The 18014-nt window shown below is 44.1% G+C and overlaps 1 long non-coding RNA gene across 1 annotated transcript in view; it reads left to right on the plus strand.

The window, feature by feature from the left end:
- Positions 1-622: 622 nt before the first annotated feature.
- Positions 623-18014, plus strand: part of LOC118172434 — a 54383-nt gene continuing 36991 nt past the window's right edge. Inside the window, exon 1 of the long non-coding RNA XR_004753700.1 lies at positions 623-679. This is a non-coding gene — a long non-coding RNA (uncharacterized LOC118172434). The remainder of the gene's footprint in view (positions 680-18014) is intronic.

Consider the following 18014-nt stretch of genomic DNA (forward strand, 5'->3'; position numbering starts at 1 on the left):
ATTACTTATATTTCATTCATCTTTTCTTCTAAGAGAAGAATAAGATGAAATATAGAAATGGTCTGATTCTGGCGTTTCTGGATCAAAACTTCCCCAGCTCTGCCCTTAGCTACGTGGTATCCAACATTTCCTGAAGGTGTGTGAGATCCATCTGGGGCACTTTGTCACATCCTCAGGATTTACTGTGCATGAAGATGCCCAAGATTCCCAGGTGCTCTGGACAGATATCAGAAAAATTTCTACTCTGTGTCTCCAGCCTGCTAATTCCAATAAGGCAAATTTTTTTACTTGGAAAAAAAGCATAACCAGGAATTGAATTTTCACAAGCTTTTGAGGAGTTTTATGGAAAGAAATAATCACTTTCTTCCCATTCCTACTGAAACTTCTCTCCTGACAGATCTCACCCCCTTCTCTCCCAGACATTATAAATTCCTTGGCTTTATAATTGGTTTGGGTGAGGTAAAGGCAACCAACCCGTTCCAATAGGCATTTACAAACTGATCTCAAGTGTTGTCCCCAGCCCTCTTCAATTAAGGAGGGAGGAAACCAGCTCCCACAACAGTGCTTTTAAGGACCAGTAAGGGCACCTGTAATCACCTAGCAGCTCTGATCCATGAAGCATTAGCAGGAGAGGAGAGTGCTAGGGCAGAAACAGGAGGACTGCAGTGTTTTGGTTATGGTGAGTTGCTCTCATTTAGTTTTGAAAGCTTTTTCCAACAAATGGTTCTGGCTAGGTACTTGTCTATTTTGATATCAGTTGAGCTACTTGCCACCTTCTTGTATTTATGCCTGTGCTGAGAAAAGGAAAAATGGTGAAAGAAGGATTTTCCTGAGCCCAGGGCAATGTCTGTTGGGGGCTAATCTGGAGGCAGCAGTAGCTGCCACGCAACTGAGAACTGATAAGCTGTTACTGGGGGGAATACTAACCCTGCTGGGGGACCCTGCCCTGCAGCAGGGCATCTCACCAGGGTGTGTGCTGTGGTTTTTGGGCAGGTTATTATCAACAATGGAAATGAGAAGTAGTTTTTCTTAATGTATAAAGGTGTAAGCTGCAACAGCTCCAGTAGAGAGGCAGATGGCTGCTGCATCTACCACTGAGTGTGCTCCAAATGAAATAGGAGGGAAAGCTTCTTAATGTATGGATTTAAATTGGGTTAGTACCTTGTACGCAGCTCTGAGTCCCCTGTGGCCTTGCACACTGTACATTAGTTAGGCTCCTGTTGTGTGAGGTGTGTGCATGTGGTCGAAAAAAAGACCTCTGTGTACTATGAAAGGGGAAGAGGTGCACAGCTCTGACAGCTCTGCCTACAATTTAATATAGGTATCGGTGTTGCAACAACAGCATGGTGTCTGGCCAAAAACCCTTGCCCTCTCCTGAAGTAACAAGGTGGGGATTTGAGCAGCTTAATTCTCCTGTGCCTCAAAGGGGAGGGAGATGTGGGGCATGGATAACAGCAGTGCTAGAGAGCATTCAAAGACTGCCACATTAGGAGCCTTATCCCTATTTCCAGGTTATTTTATTTCTTAAATACACTTTGCAATGTTTTGGTATCTTCCTTGGAAGGTATCCTTCCTCCTGCAAAGAGTGAAAGCAGTGCTTAATGTGTGCCCTAATGAAATTGCTCAGTCAATTTCTCTGGCTATTCCTTTTCAGTAACCCATTGGTCACAGCTAGGGTACAGACCATGTTTCACTCTACTTCTGTTGTCACCAGTAACAAGCCATGGAAGCTGCATTAACAGATCAAATGATGACCAGCTGCTAGATGTAAAACCTTGGAAGGGGCAGGTGATTGGAGTGTGCTGACTGTAAGTGTTAACTGTTGGGGAGATGTGCTGGTGTGCTTGCTCTGCTGTGTGAGACCACAGAGTGGTTGCAGAGAATGGATGTCTCTGTCCTGGAGACCCAGAGCCTGAGATGGGCAAAAGGTTGGGGGATTTCTGTGCTTCCCTGCCTGTCATGCCACCAGGATAGATGTCTTGTAGAGCCATTCAGACTATTACCACCTAATTATCTTTTCTTGTGACAATGATGATTCAGGACCTGGTGTCAGGGCTGTACATTTCCTATACTCTCCCTTTGTCATGGTGCTGTGGAGAACTGGGGTCAGGTTTTGTTTTCATTGGGAACCTGGGGCTATAAGGTACAGAAATAGCTTTTTCTACTCCCTTTTGGTCTTCCCCTCCTTCCTTGCACTGAAGCCTACAGGCCTGATGAACTTCTACTATATTTTCTTGAGGGGGAGAAAGGTTTTTTAGGTTTCTTTATGAGAACCCTCATAGCTTTTATAATGTGTCAGGAATAATTAAGAAAAATGAGAACATGTGCCTCACCACAGCAATGAATCAGTGCAATGTGAAATACCTAATTTGAGGGGAAAAACAAAGACCTTTGCCAAAGTTATTTATATGCTTCTCAGCATCAATATTTCTTTCCTGCTAAGAGGTTGCACTTCCCTGAGGACAGAGGCAGGAGGACATGATCCTCCTGGGGCTGGCTCATAAATAAGTGGCTGGCTGCTTTCTTAGTAGTTCTGGGTATTCCTTGTGATGGAGGAGGTAGAAAGCCCCTGTGTTATGTGAAATCTAGCCTTGACCAGCTTATATACTGGGTGGCTCCTGCTTGTTCCCAAAGAGTGAGCTTTCAGCCCTTGGAGGGGTGATCCCAGCAGACCAGAGATCAGCTCCTGCATATTGTTTGCCTCAGAGATAGTATGTAACAGTGCCAAAATAATTCACTGTTAAAGTGCCCCTGCTACTCATCCTGATTAATAAAGCCCAGAGGAAGAATCGTGCAATGAAGGCTTCTTCTGGGCATCTTGTAAAAGGAAGAAGACTTCTCTGTCCAGTTTAACCTTTGTTTGCTCAGGGATGTTAACACGAGCTCCCTGAGAGATGCTCTAGAATTTGGACTGACAATCTGGCTGAACCCCAGCCCACATTTCAGATGCCTGTAATGAGGTTCCAGGAGCTCCCCTGTGTTACATGGTGCTGGTTGGAGGGGGGTGGTCATAGTTGGACCTGGCTGTCCTCATAGCCCCTTCCTAGGCAGCTTCTGTCGCATCCCACTGGCTGTTATAAATGTGCTAGCTGCAATCAGTCAGATGAGCATTTCATTATAACCTGCACAGCTCTGCTCAGCAAATTATTTCTAATGAGTCCAGAGCAATAAATAACACCTGCCTCTGCTCTGCAGAGTACCCTGTTAGGCTGCTGTGCAGTGCCTCTGCTTCCCCTAGAGCAGGAGAATCCTGGACCTGCTGCTCTCCAGAGGTGCTGCCCTCAGCAGCTTTAACTTGGGTTTGTTGGGATCCTGACAATGTGAGCTAAGGGTTGTTCTGTTCCACCTGTGCAGGCTCAGCTGGACTGCATTGTACCAGGAGGATATCAAAGTAGGTATAAAACATCAACTCTTCTGTTAACTTAAGCTTTTTCTCCCCCCTAAAGGAATAAGTTTGGGAAGTGTAAATTCATGTTTCAGTAGTGTTTTTTTTAAGCACGGAGCAATGTGTGTTTTACTCGAAGTGTAACACAATGGGAAAGGGCAGCAAGAGGACTTATTTGTGTGTGCGAGATGGATTTGACAATAGAAAGTATTGACAAAGATTTTATCTGAGCAACTATCTGTGCCTTGTACAAGCAGATCCATCCATCTCTGCAGAACCAGGTGGCTAAGTTTGTCGTCTGAGGGAACCTAAATCACAAAGACAGCAAGAGGATAGAGGCAGAGACAGTTCATGAAATTCTGAACAGGCTTTTTGCTACTCAGGTGTAGTTTAAGACTAAGGAGATTATGAAAGTGTTGTGTGTTTTGAGTATATAAGGATGTGCAGCAAAAGGTGAAAAATTAGGACTATTTTTGGGGGGGAAAAAATGTGATTCCAAGCCTTCTGGGAGAGGGTGAGAAAAAGAGCAGGGTGAAGCTAGGGAGCTGGAGTAGATCTGGATGACTTCTGAGCTATGGTTGTCATTACCACGTGGGGCAGCTCTTCTGGAGCTCTGGCAATTTGTAAGGCCCTGGTCCAGGGGTCACCTTTGGAGCAGAGAGGAACAAAGAGCAAAAAAAGCTTCTGCTTTGCACTTAGGCAGTGAAGGAACTTACTGATGCCAGGAAACAATCGTTTAATGCATTGAAGTGACAATGTGGGCATGCATTTTTGTAATCCAAACGGGAAACACAAATGAGGGAGTCTTAGGGTGTGACAACACTGCATCCAGCCAGGATCATGCTACTGCCCATCACCTTCTGCTTGCAAATCCCAGCTTCACCCTCCCCCTGCTTTCCTTTCACCTACTCAGGGCAAATTAGGTCAAGAAACTGATCTCCTGGAAGGGGGCTTTTTTTTTTTCCCCCTCCCCCTCCTGTCAGATCAGGTCACTGAACTGCCTTGTTCAGGCTCAGCAGCTGAATGCCCTGCAATGCTGAGGGGCTCTGACAGTGCAGGAAGCTCAGTCTTGCCCTTCTGCCATCCTGCAAGGTGACAGGTGTCTGAGATGGATGCTCATCCTCCAAGGCAAGGAGCAGGCAGCTTCTCAGGGGTTAATGGGAGTAGTGTGGGTTCAGGGCGTAGTACATGTTTGGAGGGAATTATGTTCTTTTTGCTCCAAGCTTCTTTTACTACTAGCCTTTTTCCACCTGAGGTATCAACCCCACATATTGGGTTTATCCATATGTAGCTTTGCCAGCAGTGATGCATCTCCTCAGGAAACTTATTTTACAGCACAAATCCCTAGCAGGAAAAAATGAAAAGCCACACAGGGACCAAAGGAGGTCGGGTTCAATAACTCCCCAAGCCGGGGTGTGGAAGCTGTCAGGCTTCTGGAGTGTGATGGAGAGAGGAAAGCAGGACACTGGCTGCAAAACTATCCCTGGCCGCAAGAGGGTGGCCTAAGGTGGCACTTATTCCAAAAGGCCTTGGATTTGGAAACTAGAAAACGCTCTACCAGGTTCTCTGACTGTGCATTTCCTAATTCCAGCCAGAAACACGAGTGCTGGAAAATACGAAAGGCTGATTTAGCTGTTGTCTTCCTGCTGTGGTTTGCAGATCAAGGGATTTTTAGATGGCTTATTTGGACAAGTTTTGCATAAGCTTTCAAACTTTCTGGGTGCTTATCAGCATGATGTTAGCTCCAGCAGGAATGAAGGATGTTCAAAATCCTAAATAGTGAATTGTTCATAATCTCCAGCTGAGCAACAGTGCCTAAGAAGCTCTGTCTGTGATCTGGAGCACTGCAGAAAGTGGGATGTTGTTCTGCTTCTACATCTCAAAAGTGAAACATAAACAAGTTCCCTTCATTGGAGAGAGAGAGAAGTGGGAATGCAGGTTTCCCTAAATGCTTTCTCCTATGCCTTTATTTTGTTAATTCTGTTACCTTAGCTTTTGGATCACATCAGGAAGCCTGTCTGCACATGGCAAAAACCACAAGGTTTTTCATATCATTTATCTGGTACAAGCATAACTGCAGTTAGAAATGACTTCATTCTGTATTGAATCAACAGCTGGAAAAAACTTTTGATGGGTGTTAAGATAACAGATGTCAATTGCATCATTATCACAGGCTTTGTTATTTGTGAATGGCAAAGAACATCCCATTGTCCCAAGGCTTTGTTAGAGGTTGGTCTGAGAGTAGAGATGTGTGTATTTTGTATTGAACTTGTACTTTTTAGCGCATTTCTATTCTATATCCCTTTCTTATGAAGAACAGCTATCATTACAGCTGATGAAAAAGCTGCAGAGAGCAGCCTAGCAGCAGGCAGCCTGTAGTTAAGTGGAGATGAAAGGTGTTTGCAGGGGAGGGTGACCTGGGTGCACAGAAATCCTATCCTCAGAAGGTTCACAACAGTTAGCCAAGGTGTGTGGTGTCTGAGGGTGCCTGAGATGAGAGATCCTGGGGGAATGTGGGGGTGCAGGGTGACTCTGGGAACTGAGCCCTAAGCAAGAGAGAAATGGGAGCTGTTAGTGGGTATGAAGCAAGATGAAGTGAGTTGTCTTCTTCCACCAAAGGGTGACAGTTCAAATGTCAGCTGTTATCTCACATCCTCCACGGAGCTCCCAAACTAAGTAGCTTTGCCCCACAATGCTTTTGAGTCTAATGATGCTCACAGTACCTCTCAGCTGCTCCACAGAGCAGCTAAGGCAGATGTTCAGACCCAGGAAAGCAGTTTTTCTGCAGGGGGTTAATTTGCTACCTTATTGCTTTATTTTTTCCTTTGTTAGAAAGAAGTTCTGACTTGCAGAGCAGAGAAGCCATTGCATGCTCTTGAAGGGGACAGTCCTGGAGAGTGCAGGTTTTGAAAGTTCTCCCCATGGCTCTGCAAACAGCCTGCCCAGGACTTCTATGTCTGTATATTTGCAGGGCTACATGCTTGTCTGGAGATTAGTGGAGGGCTGATGAAAAGAAGCTGAAGGAAAAACCTGGGTAGTCATTGTACCAGGGAGTTTGACAAAGATGACTAAAGCAGAACAGGTTCTGTTTCTAATTTCCTCCTTCAGTGCTTAATGATTACTAATGGAGAGGCACTCCCCTGGAGCCTGGGCTCTGAGCATCTTCCCTGCAGCTTGCAGGGCCTTTCTATTTGAGTTGAGCTCTGTGTAGCTTCAGCTGAGATAGCAGTCAAGCTTTGAGCACTAAATACTCATTAGTATGGGTGATGATGAGGAAGACGCCTCCAGCTTTCTTTGGTTTTTCTCTCCTGGGAAGATGAAAGAAATGGATGTTAGCTTACATCCATGTCTTGCCAGCCCTGCCTCACATTTTGGGGTAGGATGGTGGCAAATGGAAGGCTTGGAGTGATGTAACTTAATGAAACAGTGTCTTCCCTAAACCACAGTGAGGGGATTGATGCCAGTGCCTTGGCTCTGCTTAGAGAGGAAGGATGGAAGGATGTTTGCTTGAACCAAGCATTGCAACTGGATGCCCTGGCCTGAAGGAAGTAACTGCAGCTGTGGGAAGTGTGGCTGTGGTGCCAGGAGAGGAGGAGCAGGAAGATTAGCAGCTGCAGGGCTGGCAGATGGACACCAGCAGGGCAATTTGGGTTTGTACTGATCCTACTGCAGGCCAGACCTGTGGTGGTGCTGCACAAGCAGAGGACTGGTGTAATGGTGTTTCTCAATGTCTTCACATGAAATCTCCTCCCCAGATCCCCAAGCTGCTCAAGCAGATTCCATTTTAGGAGGCAAGAGATAATGTTAGAAGGGGAAGAAAACCCAACTAAGTGAGCATTATGTCCCCAGAACTTCCAAAATTAAATATTTTACCCACTTTGCTTTTTGCCTAGGTGTTACCCAGCACTGCTCTCTTCATATTCAAATGCATGTTCATGCCCTACATATCTATTTTAAAGAACAAAATGCAAAACAGATGTAAATGTGTGGTGATTGCACTGAATTTCATTGATCTGTGCTTGCATGAAATGTGAATTCATGCTGAAAGAAGCTGAATTATTACTCAGATGGTCATTAAATACCTATGTGTTGCAAATGCTGCTTTTTTCAGGCATTTAAAACCATTATTGTGATTATAATGTCATGGATCTTATTCAAATTCACGTAATTATATATTTACTAATGGGATAAGAAAAGCTAGCAGCAAGAAAAATCTTATGACAGAGCATACACAAATGCCCAGCTGCCTTTGCTTCTTCAGCACAAAGGACCCTGCCTCTTATTTAAAACTTCTGTTTATCTGTAAGTGAACCTGCTACAGGATTACAATAATGCTCTTTCAAGGGAAAACAATAAATATGGTATCGGCTGACAGATGCTGTCCTTCCTGGCTGCAGTTTTATATCCATTATTTAATAAGATAGACATGATGTTCAGGAGAGCTGGAGCAATGAGGTGTAACCATATTGTTCTGCATCACAGAGGAACCTCCAAAGTGATTAATGGAGGCAGAAAGAGGGAAGCATTTCCTTTGGGTTTCTGGTGTCTCATGCTTTTGAGCACATCCAGGACTTTGGAGGAGCCCTGCTGAATGTGAAGACTGAGATGCACAGGGAGCTGCTCAAAAGTTTGTCAGTGCATCTGCAATAAATCTATTTTCTTAATGCTAAACAGGAATTCTTTAAGGTGAAGTCAAGTCCTGCTCTGATGCTGTTGATACTCCTGTTTATATATCCTGGCACAGGGATAGAAACGTTGCTCCTGTTAGTGGATAACAGCTTGGTTGGTGGACAACTGGATCAGGTCCATGCTGGAGGCATCAACTGCAAAGACAGGTCAGGGAATGTGTCTCACTTGAACATTAGATGTCCTTTTCAAGGAGCCAGCGGAATCACTGGAGCTCTCTTAGGGTCGGCTGGGAAGCTTCAGAGAAAGTGGAGTTTGGAAAACCATCAGAATGCATTTCACATCCGTGATGCTGGCTTTAATAGTCAATGAGAGATACAGTGACAGGTAAACAGGGCCTTTTTGACCAAATAAGGTGTACTTCTCAGTTTTCCATTTATCTGAAGTTAGGGAGGTTTCTAGATTCTGGGGAAAAGAACAAAGTGTTGTCTTTAGGAATTGGGCTGATACCAGCATTTTGATCCAAATAGTCTTCCAAAGTAGCTCCTAATAAATCCTATAAACCAGTGTGAAAATTCTTAGATTTGAAAGACAGGGATGTTCAGATCTGGATGACCCTCTGAGTTTGAACTCCAGTCTATACTGGCACAAAAGGAAAACCAAACCCTTAATTCAGGCAGGTCAGATCTGTTTTGGATGCAGGCTTTGTGCCTGGTTACTGTCAGATAACATTTCTTTGGGTCCCTTAGCAGCAGGATTTATCCTCACCCATACCCACTCCCAGCCTTACTATTAAAGCTGACACACCCCAGGTGTGCTTACTCCCTCTGATCCAGCCTTAGTTACTAACTAGTCTTCCAAACACCTGAGAAATGAGGCAGATGTTTCCAAGTTATAGGGTCAGTGCCCTCTTTTTAAGAGGGTGAGGGGGTTAACAATAAAAATGTTCTGTCACCATAGGAAGATGCTTCCTTATCTCAGGAAGCCACATATTCTATTACCCTGGAAATGACTGATTGACCCTAATGAAGCTCCATGGGGAGAACATACAGCAATATGACTGGCTCTGGTTACCTTAGCAACTCTCTCCTTGAGAATTTGGAGGCTAAATTTATATAAAATTGGAGATCTAAAAACATCTGACAATATTCCAGCAGAGAAAAATGTTACCCACAGAAATTAACCTTGATTAAGAAGGATGATGTTGCTGTAATTGATTAGGTGTGTGCCTCCAACAGAAGGACTTTGAATGCTTATTGTTGCTGTGACTCAGGGTAAGCAACAGGCAGGCTCTGGAGGGGCCCAAAGGAGCATCCAATGCAAACCAGTGGGGTGGCTGATGGAATGAAAATCAGCAAGATGGGGAGAAAACACCTCCACATCATTTAGAGCCATCCCACTGTGAGTGGTGTTAGCTCTTGCAGCCCTGTGGCTATATTGCTGTTTTCTACCTCTGGTGTTTTTCTTTAGGTTAGAAACTTCCCAGCAGTCAGACAAGGTCTGTTGCTTTGCTTCTTGGAGCACCTGCCTGGGTCTTGACCTGGACTGGCAGGCCTGAAGATTGTTGGTAATTAATACAAACAGTGGACTAGGCACCCTTGTAATAAAGCAGTCGTGTGCTCTGACTTAAGTGATGCATAAAATGTATTTCCTTGGATGTCCATGCAGATATAAACCTATTTTTCCTAATCATCAGCCATGATAATGCTGTGTAACTTCAGGAGAGGACTAAATAATACTTTTAATTCATCAGTCTTTAGCTTTTAAGTGGTTGGAGTCTGTAGATAGCTTTGCAGATGTAGATAAGCAACAGCAATATATCAATATTTTTAAAGCTGATCTGGACTGTTTCAGGTTTTTGAGGCCTGAAGTGGAGGTCAGTCTGGTCTGGTTGGGCTAAGGTGAAGTGGTGAAAGAAGCTCTTCCATCACTTCGCAAAGGGGAAGTGAAGCAGCTGCTGGCTGGGATGAGGACCGGGAGCCCCTCTGGGCTGCTGGCAGTGGCGGCTCACTTTACTTGAGGAATTTGTTGCTGGGGGAGGTCACCAGGCCAAATACTACAGTTGGGTTTTAAACAGGGCTGGATAATTTCATGATGTCTAACAACATTTGCAGCTCTGCAAGGCAAGCTAACGAGGTTAATCAAATCTTATGCTTCAGGGAACTGCCTTGCTGTGCTGGTCTGCCCCAGTCTGAACACTGCAAAATGGTGCATTGTGGGTGTTTAACAAAATATCGGGAGTCTGCATCAGTGAGCAGCTTTGCTCTTAAGCAAGAATGGTTAAGGATTTGATCTGATATGGGAAAATGGACTATCCCTCATTTGATTTCAGTCAATTGCTCCCTGAAATGCAGCCACACTGGCCTCTATTAGAAGAAATCAGGGCAAATGTGCAGCCACCGAACCCTGATGAATTAACGCCTATACTTCACTGCTCTGTGATAAGTGAGGATCTTAGAGTCCCTGTTGTACTTAATGCAATACTTGTAGGACAGCATTTTCCCTCTGTACCTTGCTTTCTGCTGGGTCAGAAACTCAATAAGACTGGTAGGTAATTAAAGGCTCATGCAGGAGAGGCAGGGCTGTACAAGAAAGTGAATGTCCTCCATCTTCTAGTGAAGCCAGTGTATTTCATTTTTAAAAAGCTCCCCTGGGGGGCTTACAGACCCCAGAAGGGGGTGCTCAGTGCAGGTAATGGGGGGCTTTGGGTATGACTTGTGTTCCCTGTAAAGTAGAGTAGATCCTGTGCTGTGGAGATCTGGGGTATTTTTTGACAAGCCCCTGCCTTTGTGATGCAGTGGATGGAAGGTGTCAGTCTTTATGTCAGTCTTATTCTGATCAGTCATAATGGGTTTATACAGGTATAAACCCACTGACTTAATGATTTAGAATTTATATTCTGAAAATTAATAGCAGGAATCAGTTGACTGCATTTGTTCTTCAGCTCCTAGATGTGATGCCTGTAACAGAACTGAAAGCAAGAACAAGACAATCTGGCTGCTGAGCAGCTCCATGGAATCATAGAATATCCCGAGTTGGAAAGGACCCATAAGGATCATCAAGTCCACTTCTAGCCTGCTTGTTTGCACGGGGTTATTATGGCTGTTTTCAAGGGAATCTAGAATGAAAATGCTCCTGGCTTGACTGTAGCATGGAGCCAGGTGCTTAGGCTAGGTTTGGCTCTTCCGCTTTACTGAACAGGTTCAGAGCCCTGGGAGATGGAGGAGAGCAGAGCTGGAAGGCAGCACACTTCTACATGCTTGATGGTGTCTCTCCTTTGTCCTTGCATCTTAATCTCTCCATCTAGCACTTGGCATTATGCCGAAGCCTGTGTTACTGATAGCCTAAAAAACTCAGGTTTTCCATGGACTTCTCAGTATTCTGGCTGAAATATTTAAATTCTTCAGAGCTTCTAGACTTAAGTTGTGTTGTCCTTAACTTACAATAAGCCAAGGTATATTTAAAGTGGAAAACAAAAGGAATTAAACACCTCACATGTAGTAAGTCTCCTTTAAGTTAATTCAAAAAAAAAGAATTGCAGGTTTGGGGCTACAGATGCTTTCAATATATCATAGTAATTAGCTGTTCATATATTCAATTATTGTTTAAATGTAAAAATAATAGATGTAATGCATCTTCTATTCATGGAAATGTAAAATGATTACAGCTTCCTTTTTTCCTCAAATTACCTTGCATGGCCATCATGCAATTATATTTTTGAGGATTATGGGAGGAGATGATAAAGAATTGCCCTCTGCACCTTTATGCTGTGCTTGGGAGTTTGTAGAAATAGCACTTGATGCTGACCTCTGAGTAACCTGAACCTGTGGTGAAATGCAATAATCACCTTCGAACTGCTTTTATTGTGTGATTGCATGTATATATTAGCTGTACATATAAAGTATTAAATATTCTATGTAATTGCTGTGCAGGTTTAGACTACCTGGTGCATCCAAATTAACCATCCACTGTGCTGTTTTTCAAGTGGCCCTTCCCCAGGGGTCGTACTTGCTGGCTAAGTGTCTCAGCAGTGTTGTGTGACCTTTGAGAGCTTCTAATATTGTGCCACTTCAAAACATGCCTGCAAATCCTTCTCGAGTGGAATAAACTAAAGAGGGCTGATTTAGAAAAAACATCTCAAAATATGAGGTTAACTGATGGTCAACCCACTTGATACGGAAAACTATTGCCAATCAGGACTGACAGGAAGGTGGTGGCATATACATGTGACATCTTATGGCACTGCAGTGCATGATAGTCTTCTGTCAACACTTCGGTTCAGAGCCAGCAATCAGTCACAGGAATTTAGAGGGAGACTTCTAACTTGTCTTTGAGTCAAACATGAGGTTACCAGACCAGGTCTGCCTGGCTATCAGTGATTATGAGGATAGGTTCAATGCATGGCATTAAACTGCTATGGTTGTCTTCCTTTTGGAAGAATAAGTTATCAAGTTAGTACTTCTGGTAAGGGAGGCGGCCAGCCCTTCCTGGGCGGAGTGTGCTGTAATTGCCTGGTGTGAAGGCCTCGAGGCATCTAAGCCTGGCTGTGAGGGGAGCAGCACAACCTATACTTTGTGATAATGTGTACTTGCAGAGATGAACGGCTTGGAAAGAAAAATGTGTTGCAGATGGCCGGATAGTCAAGGACCCAATCCTGTGTTCCTATGACATTTTCTTCATCCTGTCCATGTAAGATAACATCTAACCAAGTAAAATATTGCACCTACTGATGGAAGTAGGGGGTAATGAAGTCCCATAAAACCAACAGCCAGAAAACTGCCGGATCTGTTTTCTGCTCAATAAAACCTGGTTAGTGTACAGATAATCAGATATCTGATCTCTTGTTAGCCTTGATGCTTTCGGTTGATGCTTTAATCACATTTAGCAATGAGATGCTTATCTGTATGGTTCAATACCAAGATGAGCCCCATCAAACAGTCCAGTAACTCATCAGGATCTTTGTTTGCAGAGTGCTGCTTCTGAACATGTACAGAGGAGGTTTTGGTATTTCTTTCTGGTATCAGGAATACACATGGTGTCTGTCACCTTCCAGTACACACTTGTCACTTAATAAAAGGGTGTGGAGAAGCAACCTGAGCATAACAAAAAGCCTTGGATAAAGGAAATTGAAAATGAAAGTCCCTGGCTTTTGGAATTAAAGGATGAAAAAATTGCTGGTTAGCTTATTCCCTCTGGGCCAGTCCTCCAGCCTCTTGCAGCCTGCACTGTAAAGAAGCTTACAGTAAAATATGCATTTCGTTTCCTTTTCTCAGGAGGAAGAAGGGGGGGGTCGGGGGGGGGTGTGTGTGAAATGACCAGAGAAGAGGTGGATGAGGAGTGGAGTGGAGTCTGCACTTTCCATTATGTTTCATTTGTCAAGCTAGTTAGTCTTGCTGCAGAAATAATCTCAAGTTCTCTGGCCTCTCTTCCTCTGGCCACCTGCTGCCCTTTGCAATAATTTATCTCCTTGCCTTGTTTGTTCTCCCTGGGAGGGACAGCAGAGGCTTTGGTTGTGTGGCTGGACCCTCTGCTCAGAGGCTGAGTCCCTGCTTCAGTTGTTTGAGATCCCTGCTGCTTCCACGGGAGAGCTAAAGATTTTATAGATCTGTTGAACCAGCATCTGAGGAGATGTTTATCTAGGTGTGTTTTCAGGTAGTTCTGTCAAAGTATCCTTCACAGGGCCCATCCCCAAAATGCTGGATAAATCTCCAGAAACTGCTAGGTTTTACATGCTCCTACACAGCCTGCTTTCCTAAGCTGCCATGTGCATCTTTTATACAAGGGACTTTTTGAAGTAATTGAGCTATGATTTTTTCTTTTTCATGGCTAATGGCATTTTCCCCCATACACTGTCTTTAAGGCCTGCTTGTGGTGAATGCCTTGCAGCTGGGTTCTGCTGTCTGAGTACCTGTGTCCACTCCAAGCTATAGGCATTACCCAGCCAAAACTTAATGTCATATTCATACTCAAATACAAAACTGCAGTGCTGCTGGGGGAGGCTAGAAGCTGTTGCTTAAATGCTGACAATTAGACATTTTGGGAAGGGACATGAAGTATATACTTGTACCTGTGCTCAACTCCCTGCAGGGCTAGCTTACAGTCCAATTAAACCATTACAAATCATTAAACTGAATCTTCAGCATCCTCTGGGTTCTCTAAATTAGTATTTACATAATTCTCTAGCTTGGAATAATGAAGATAAAATCTGATGTGGAACATCCTTTTCAAGCATATGAAAAGATAATTTTGTTTTATTCCTGTGTGCAAATACTGTCTTGTTTGATAGTGACAAATATAATTCAGAGGGTACTTTACCCACCTGGCATTTAGAGTGAATAGAACCTACTTAGTTGGAGAGGCATCATCTTGGGGGAAATATTCCTCTATAAAAGTCCATCACCCTGTGGTATGATCCTTAAGAGAATGAGGTTGCTGAAAGATGTGATTTCTGGAAATTGTCCATGCTAGACTTCATTGCACAATGAGGAGTGAAGGCTGGGATGAACTTGCTAGGTCTAAAGCCTGGTAAAAAGGAATTTTGCTTTGTTTTTCTTCCCAGTTTATCTACCAGTTCACATTGCCCTTTAGAACAGAACTCCATGCTTGCAAGGGCAGAACACTTCCTACAGATTTGTCAGATTTTCTTGGTGGTGTTCCCCATGCCCCAGAACACTTGAATAGTGAAATCCAATAAGCTTCCCATGACTTTGCCCATTCACTGGATTGAAGTAAAAGGACAAAACTTGTTCTAAAGGCTTTATTTCAGCTAGAGCTACTGAGTGCTCAGTGTTTTGAAAAATACATTCTTCAGCTGATGGCTCATCCTATATAGGACATGCTTAAATGCTTTATGAAACAGTGAATGGCTTAAACATCTCAAGTGCATTGACCAATACAGAATGAAACTGGATATTAAGCTGTTGCAGCTCTGGCTGTGTACCTTGGCACCATGGCTAGAAGTGGCCTGCTGTGGGGAGCAGAAAGCCAAACCCACCAGCTCCAAGGCAAGACAGCTACCTGAGCGTGTTCACCAGGTGTGTGTGTGTGCCTTGATGCCAGGAAGTTGATGCCTGCAGGGTGAATGGATTGGCTTCACCCAACTCCACCAACAGACTGGCATCTCCCAGAGGGATGAGCACCTGGAACCAGGCGATGCTTTGCTATCCTGAGATGACCTGTGTCCCTTGTCAAGTGACAATGTGCTGCATTAGAAGCATGGTTTCAATCCCATGTGACCTTGCCGTGTCACAGCCTGTGATATACCCTGTAAATCACAAGATGGTCATTACCAGAGTTAGGCAAGGGTTTTTGGTTTGTTCTGGGTAATGACATTACCACTTATCGTCCCTGAAACTCCTCAGCTTTGGAAATGCAAGACTCAGAGTTCCCTCTGGTGTCCTTCACTAGGCTTTTTATTGTGTATTTTGGGCACATTTTATGATGATCCAGCTTTGCCATGATCACTGGTGGCTCATGATAGCCTCGAGGCTTTCTAAGCTTGAATAACGTGATGTTTTGTTTGCAGCATCTTTATGCTTGGCTATGATCTTGAGGGGCAAATAAACTAACAGACTGGAGTGATGACTATAATTTTTAGTATGAGGCTTTCCTGATTTTTTTTTGTATGTTTTCAGGGAGATTTTTCTTACCTAGCTTTCAAAAATAAAGTTGGTGGCCTGTGTTTATAGATGTAAAAAATTAAAGAAATAATGCCCTTTGGCAGAGCTGAGGAGCCCACAGGCACAGAACAGATGAGGAAAAGGGGCAGTATTGCCTTGAGAAAATGGGGAGCAGCACTTCTCATTCCTCTGGGTTAACTCTGCTTGGTCTCACTTGTCCAGGTGGATTAGAGCCCTTGGAACAGCATGCTCCCTGCTTTTAATTTATGGAGGAATTAGCATGCCTGTGGAAATCATCAGTTGCTGAGTCTCAGAAGATGCAAAGGCTGGGGATTCCTGGGGCAGAGATGTCAGCCCTTGCCCCCAGCTGCCTGCTCCTCTGGGGCAGCTTGGGCTCCCCTGCACCATGCCTCCTGGCCTGGCTGGGGGGGGGAGAACTGGCATCAGAAGTAATAAACAGAGAAATGAGTTAGTTGTCTGGAAAAAAGGAATGGGAGAACCCTGTAACTGCTGTTGAAATACTGCATGGATGTGGAAATGTGATCTGTCTTCATCTGAGCTCTTTCAAGCTAGTTTTAGGGCTTTTACCTTTTCTCCTGAAATTCCTCACTTAGATTTTGATAACTTTCCAGTACAGGAATGTCATCTTTGGCAAAAGGACATGTTTTAGTAACTCATCAGGAATGGTCTTTCCACCAAAATAATATCTACTAAAGTCCATTAAAAGCCCTTGAACTGCTGCAGCCTTGAAGTTTCAAATTCTGCTGTAAGATCCCTCTCCTAGCTTTTCCTTCAGTGGCTCTGTCTGAATCTGTTGTGTGCCTGGGAAGGATTCTCAGGCAAACACCAGCACCATGCAGCTCTTGCACCCTTGTGCTTCTGTTGGGCAGCCACACACAGCAAAAAAAAAAAAAAAAAAAAAAAAGAATACCCTGCACTGTCTGTGGAGTCCTCTCCCACTCTTGTGCTTGCTTCCAGGGAGTAGCCAGATTTTTTTTTTTTGCACAAAAAAATTATGGTGCCTGTTCCCTGAGAGAGGCTGTCAGGGTTCAGACAGAAATGCAGGTGAGGTTAAGCTGTTCCCATTCACACGAAGGCTCTCTTTCCTACCTTCCCATCACATGTCAGGCACCTCCTGAAGGCTGAGCACTGAAAAGAGTAGCACTGTGGTGAAACAGAGGAAGCTAAACCTCCCATTTAGCAACAATAATTAGCTCTGAAAAGAAAAAAGCACATTTTCATCCTGGAATATGTCCTGTGTGGCATGCTAAAATAATAGGATGTGTGGCAGACACAGGTCATGTGGGTGGAAGATATGCTGGCTTAAATGGCTAAACTTAACTCCTGTGCCAGGACATCTTTCAAGGACCAAGACCAAGTCCTTGCTCTGTTTTTAAGAGTAAAAGGATAGAGTAGACTTCACATCCTGCTTTCCTGAATAAAATAGCATCCTAAAGCGGTGAGATCCTGTATTCCAGGATTGACCTGTCTGACCCAGGATGTCTGCTGTAGAGGCCACAGGGTTTTGGAGGAGTTTTTCCTAACAATGGAAGAAATTCAAAGAAATACTGTAACTTGTAGATGTTTGGCTGGAATTTCTCCCAACTGTTCAAGGAAGGAAGCCAGGCCTTAAGAGGAAAAGTCTTTCTTTGAGTCATGTTTCTTCTACTTCCTATAGCTATTTTGGGTGTATAAAGGGGGTGGAGGGTGGGGGAGCACGCCTGAAGCCTGTGTTAATGCAGCATCACTAATGCCACCAGGAACTTTCCCTTCATTTCAGTGGAGGTTCTTATCACCGTTCCACTTCTGCCTGCCTCTAGTGCTGCAAAGCAAATTTCAGCTTTACTGGAAGGTGTGTTGAGCTCAGAATCCTCTTCCTGGGAAATAAGTGGGGACTTTCCATCCAGCTTATATCTATTGTGTGACTTTTTACTTTGTCAGTGAATAGGGCAGTTCTGGACAGCCCTCAAGCTGTATCCACTGTCTTGTGTAGTCACCTACCCTTATGTAGGGACAAGGTATCACTGCCCTGTGCTAGTGTACAAGGCTATAGATGTAGATCTGCAACATACTGCAGAGATATGGCTGTGGTGTTGAGTGTTTTGCAGTAGTAATCCAAAATCTGTAGGAGTGTTACTAGCATAGGAAACCTGCGGGGGGTTGTATGAGGTCTATGTCTGAGAAGAGGTAAACTTGTGGTTGTAAATCCCAAGACTGTTCTTTCATGTCAAATGCTTTGTTTTCCTCCAAAACCAAACAGACTGCCCTGCATTGCTGGGCACAGCGCAGACCTCTGGGGTTGTGGTTACAGAATGGGATGTCTGCAGGATTTTTATCCTGAGCATTTAGATATTTGTGGGATCTGTTCTGTTTAGCTCTGGGTA

Source organism: Oxyura jamaicensis, chromosome 10 (genome assembly GCF_011077185.1).
Source record: "Oxyura jamaicensis isolate SHBP4307 breed ruddy duck chromosome 10, BPBGC_Ojam_1.0, whole genome shotgun sequence".
Lineage (NCBI taxonomy): Eukaryota > Metazoa > Chordata > Aves > Anseriformes > Anatidae > Oxyura > Oxyura jamaicensis.